The sequence below is a fragment of the Sapajus apella genome, unplaced genomic scaffold, assembly GCF_009761245.1.
Source record: "Sapajus apella isolate SASKATOON/1434 unplaced genomic scaffold, GSC_monkey_1.0 scaffold65, whole genome shotgun sequence".
Taxonomy (NCBI): domain Eukaryota; kingdom Metazoa; phylum Chordata; class Mammalia; order Primates; family Cebidae; genus Sapajus; species Sapajus apella.
The window spans coordinates 4,857,378-4,863,377 of NW_022437005.1; the positions used below are offsets into that span (position 1 = coordinate 4,857,378).

At 44.8% G+C, this 6,000-nt stretch overlaps 1 protein-coding gene and 1 non-coding gene across 3 annotated transcripts in view; one reads left to right on the forward strand and one right to left on the reverse strand.

The window, feature by feature from the left end:
* OVOL2 (ovo like zinc finger 2) overlaps positions 1-6,000 on the reverse strand; it is a 36,303-nt gene that overhangs the window by 24,583 nt on the left and 5,720 nt on the right. The gene's annotated exons all lie outside the window — the stretch shown is intronic.
* On the forward strand, positions 5,779-5,894 carry LOC116530239. The gene has a single exon (XR_004259893.1). It is a non-coding gene; the product is annotated as a U5 spliceosomal RNA (small nuclear RNA).

The window sequence follows — 6,000 nt, forward strand, 5'->3', positions numbered from 1 at the left end:
GTTTCCTGTGGGAGGATATTCTGAGTCCAAGGCTACCTTCTGCTGGCCATTTGGACCAGACTTCCACCGATACATTTGTGATGCTTGAATGCTAAAAGTATGCTAAGCATATTTCCCCAATTTGTTTAGGATTCAGATTCTCCTCCTGGTCCTATGTGCCATTTCCTTAGGCTTCACAGCTCCCCTACATGGCAGAATGGAGAGCCTTCTCAAATGCAGAGAAGATGAAGGGAATAAATCTTTATAACCCTGAAGAAGAAACTGAGGCCCCAAGAGATGTGACTTACCCATGGCCACATGACTTGTAGTGGCCCACCCTGAGAATTTTGATCTGCAACACTTGTGCCTACAGGTCCCTCAGGACAGACACACAGGTCTGTGGGGCAGGAGGAGGGGGCGTGAACCCCATTGTTTGTCTCATATCGTCACGAGGAACAGCTCCCAGTTCCTTAACAATGTCAGACTATCAACACTAAGGGCTAAAGCATCAAAGCCACATGCTGACTGTGGCTGCCATATTGGACAGTGCAGTTGTCCCACAATGCAATGGAACAATGCTGAAAGGTTAAGGATCCTTGGGTTGAGTTTTGCCACTAAAGACTGAGGAACTCAACAAAAACTTGCTGGGCTTAACTTCTCACTCTGAAAGTAAGGAGACGAGGGGCCATACATGCTCTAAAGTTCCTGTACTGGATCCTATGGAAGGATACTCAGTATCTTTCCCAACTCCTTTTGGTGGGCCTTCCTATACTGCAGAAGCTAGAAGTGAAAACTACGCTTTCTTGACTCCCTTGCCATGAGAATTTGGGAAATGACTTGGGTTCCACCAATTACATGCACTATCAGGAGATCTGAATTCAGATCTGAGTTAAGTGGGCAGAGGCAGGCAGGAGGCAATTGTTTTACATTCTGCAATGGCAGATGCTGGGGCAGGCAGCTGTCAAGGTGACAGCTTCCTGACTGGGCAGCAGCTGGTGGCCCAGTTCTGCTCTGTGGCTCTGACTCATTCCTAGGAGCTCAGCTTGGTCTTTCTTTAGTCCATTTATTTAATTCCTTTCTCTGCTTAAACTAGTTATAGTGGATTCTGATGTTGGTAACTAAGCCTATGTAGTCATTTCCAACAATAAAGACCTACTTCACCTATATTCAAGTTTAAAACCAGGCAATTCATACACATTGTTCTTGTATTCCTCCTTTTCCCCCTTTTAATTAATTTCACCTTCATCAAGAATCCATTCTAAGCATTTTTCCAGTATCCCTTTTCTTCCTGCTTTCTGTTTTCCTTCAAATGCTATCACTCATGTCTAGGAACTGCTGACTTCTTCCCCTGCCTGTATTCTTGTGCTATGTTGACTTATGTCCTTCTGTGACTCAGGCACTACCGCACTGGTTGCTGGGGAATACGAGCCCAGTGGGAAGTGTTCCCTGGCTCTGATGGGTCTAGAGTGGAAAAGGGAAGTCTGTTGGCCAAATGTGTGCCAGAAAAATGGGCAGCAGGTTACAATGAGGACAGAGGGAGGAGTATTCAAGCCTGTCTTGGGAAACAAAAAACAAGAGGAAAGGAGTCAGGGAGGGAGCTTATATTCCCTTCCAAATATCAAATGAATCGGTCTTTAAAAACAGCTTATACTCACAACAAAATGAAAATGAAACAAACAAAATGAAATAACAGATGGAGAGCCAGGCTCAGTGGCATGTGTCTGTAATCCTAGCACTTTGGGATTCAAGGAGGATCGCTTCAGCCCAGGAGTTCGAGACCAGCTTGGGCAACATAGTGAGACTCTGTCTCAAAAGTAAAAATAAATAAAGAGAAAGAAAAGGAAGAACTAATAAGCCATCGATGGAGAATTCTGGTTAACAACTGATTATCTTATATTATAAATAAAGGTAAATAAAGGGAATTCAGCATTATTCTGCCTTTCATAAATGAACTGCGCCACTGGGAAACCAAGCGTAGATGAGGCAAAGTGTGTCTCTATAGAAATACATCGGTTAATAAACAGAGGACAGAATTAGATTATTGCTGCTCTAGAACACCCAATAAGCCAAAATATTTAGGCCCTGAGAATCAACAGCTGCTAACATCAGAAAAAGAGAGAGAACCAAATACTTAGTGCCTCTTGATGAAAACAGATGCCCCACACCGCGACATATTCTAGCTAAAATAAAATGTTGCTGGCCAGGCATGGTGGCTCACGCCTGTAATCCCAGCACTTTGGGAGGCTGAGGTGGGTGGATCACAAGGTCAGGAGTTCAAGACCAGCCTGGCCAATATGGTGAAACTCCGTCTCTACTAAAAATACAAAAATTAGCTGGACATGGTGGCGCATGCCTGTGGTCCCAGCTACTCAGGAGGCTGAGGCAGAATTGCTTGAATACTGGAGGCAGAGATTGCAGTCAGCTGATTGCACCACTGCACTCCAGCCTGTGTGACAGAGTGAGACTTCATCTCAAAAAGGAAAAAAAAATTGAGCTGACCAAGCAGGGAGAGTTACAATAAAACTTTCTGTGGTGACAGAAAAATTCTATTGTGTATTGTCCAGTACAGTAGCCACTAGTCACACATGACTACTGAGCACTTGAAATGTTGCTAGTGGGACTGAGGAACTTAATTGTTATATTGAGACGGGGTCTATCTGTTGTCCAGGCTGAAACGCAGTGGTGCAATCTTGGCTCACTGCAACCTCTGCCTCCTGGGTTAGAGTGATTCTCCTGCCTCAGCCTCCTGAGTAGCTGGGATTACACAAGTGTGCCACCACGCCCCCGATAATTTTTAAATTTTTTTAGTAGAATCAGGCTTTCACCATGTTGGCCAGACTGGTCTTGAACTGCTGACCTCAGGTGATCCGCCTACCTTGGCCTCCCAAAGTACTGGGATTACAGGCGTGAGCCACAGCACCTGGTCTAATTGTTAATTCTTAATTGACTATGGCTGTGATAGTCACGTGTGATACTGGATGCTGCAGCTGCAGATCCAACTACCCGTTTGGAGAAACCTAGGGGACTGAGGAATGTTAGACACATGGTGATGCGCTCAGCAAAATCCAGACTATTGGGAACTCTACAAAACAAATTACCCATTTCTTCAACAATTAACTTGATGGAGGGAAAACGTATGAAATTAAAAGAGGCTCAAAAGACATGCCCATCAATTACAATGTGTGGACATTATGTGGACTTGTTTAAGCAAACTAGAGGGAAAAAGTATGAATTTATGAGACAATTAGTAGTGTGAACACAATTGATAATGTGGGTATCATCACAAATTTTGGTCTTTATCCACTAAACGCACATTCTGAACTATTTATGGTTGAAATGGTATGATTTCCTAGATTTGCTTCAAATAATGTGTGGGGCAAGGGGTTGGGGTGTGGCTGGGCAGGACTGGCCATGGTTAATTGTTGTTGGGGCTGGGAGGCAGATACATGTGACTATGTCTTTGAGATTCTAAATAATAAAAACTGATGTGGGTATAGGAACTACTTCATAAACACACATCTGCTCCACTATAGGACTCATTAGAGAGCCGGATAAAAGGCCAAGAATACTTTTGAAAGAATCTAAACTTAATTTCTTTTGAAGAGTCCATGGGAGAGGACAAAAAGAGGGCTGGGCACGGTGGCTCTCGCCTGTAACACTAGCACTTTGGGAGGCTGAGGGGGGTGAATCACGAGGTCAGGAGTTTGAGACCAGCCTGGCCGACATGGTGAAACCCCCATCCCTACTAAAAATAAAAAAAATTGGCTGGGCATGGTGGCAGGCACCTGTAATCTCAGCTACTCCGGAAGCTGAGGCAGAAGAATCACTTGGACCAGGGAGGTGGAGGTTGCAGTGAGCTGAGATCACTCCACTGCACTGCAGCCCAAGCAGCATTTCAAGACTCTGTCTCAAAAAAAAAAAAAAAAAGGCCGGGCGCGGTGGCTGAAGCCTGTAATCTCAGCCCTGTGGGAGGCCAAGGCGGGTGGATCACGAGGTCAAGAGATCGAGACCATCCTGGTCGACATTGTGAAACCCCGTCTCTACTAAAAAAAAAAAAACAAAAAATTAGCTGGGCATGGTGGCGCGTGCCTGTAATCCCAGCGACTCAGGAGGCTGAGGCAGGAGAATTGCCTGAACCCGGGAGGCGGAGGTTGCAGTGAGCCGAGATCGTGCCATTGCACTCCAGCCTGGGTAACAAGAGCGAAACTCTGTCTCAAAAAAAAAAAAAAAGAACAGAATAGGACGAGGTGAGAGGACAAATTCACTTGGTGGGCCATACTTGGACCTGGATCCTATCAGCCAGAGAATCAGGAATGAATACAATCAGCCAAGTCGGTTAACTTCAGAGTTAGTTACTTTCCAATAAGCCTCCAAAGGACAGTGGTGATTAGTATTTCTTGGGTTTCTCCACCCCGCAGGTGGAGACCTGCAGATGGATCCAGCACAAAAAGGGCATGCCACGCACACGCTCTGGAATGTACATCATCTTCTCACCGCTATTTGTTTGGTAAATTACAAAATTCTCAGTAGTAAAGATACAATTTCACAACCTGCCCTGAGGCACACCCTCACAAGGCAGATAGGCTGGGAAGGACAGCCACATTTCCTAACCTGCACCTCAGACTCCTTTTCCAGATCCACACATCAACACAATCAGGTTAGTGAATCCCATTTCCTTACTGCTGCCAACAAAATGTCGGGTGTTAAAACTTGCTGTATGTCACTGTCAGATAACTTCCTCTTGGGCAGTTTATACATGCATAGAAAACTAAACACGTTACACCCACTATCTCAGTTAATCTATGCAACTCTTCTGGGAGGTTGATTCTGAGTCCTCCACTTTACAGGTCGGGGAACTGAGGCCTGGAGGAGATAATGCATCCATGACCACAGCCACTAAGAGGAAGCTGGTTGGCCAGGTGAGGTGGCTCACACCTGTAATCCCAGAACTTTGGTAGGCCTAGGTGGGCAGATCACCCGAGCTCAGGAGTTCAAGACCAGCCTGGCCAACAAGGTGAAATGCTGTCTCTATTAAAAACACAAAAATTACTACATTGAGATACCATCTCACGCCAGTTATAATGGTGATCATTAAAAAATCTGGAAACGACAGATGCTGGAGAGGATATGGAGAAATAGGAACACTTTTACACTGTTGGTGGGAGTGTAAATTAGTTCAACCATTGTGGAAGACAATGTGGCAATTCCTCAAGGACCTAGAAATAGAAATACCATTTGACCCAGCAATCCCATTACTGGGTATATACCCAAAGGATTATAAATGGTTCTATTATAAGGACATGTGTACACGAATATTCATTGTGGCACTGTTTACAATAGCAAAGACTTGGAACCAACCCAAATACCCATTGGGGATAGACTGGACAGGGAAAATGTGGCACATATATATCACGGAATACTACGCAGCCATAAAAAACAATGAGTTCGTGTCCTTTGTAGGGACATGGATGAACCTGGAAACCATCATTCTCAGCAAACTGACACAAGAACAGAAAATCAAACACCGCATGTTCTCACTCATAGGCGGGTGTTGAACAATGAGAACACAGGGACACATGGAGGGGAGCATCACACACTGAGGTCTGTGGGAGGGACCTAGGGGAGGGAAAGCAGGGGGTGGGGACTTGGGGAGGGATACCATGGGGAGAAATGCCAGATATAAGTGATGGGGAGGAAGGCAGCAACCCACATTGCCATGTATGTACCTATGCAACAATCCTGCATGTTCTTCACATGTACCTCAAAGCCTAAAACGCAATAAAATTTTAAAAAATTGTTATGCTCTGGCTTCTCTTCATAACAAATAAATCTTTCACCTTTTACTAAAGATTTCTGTGGAGAGGAACAATTATGAGTTTATAACCAAATTTTTTATGTCCTGCTTAGGCAGGGCTAATTAAAAAAAATATAAAAATTAGCTGGGCATTGTGGTAGGTGCCTGTAATCCCAGCTACACGGGAGGCTGAGACGGGAGAATGGCTTGAACCCAGGAGACGGAGG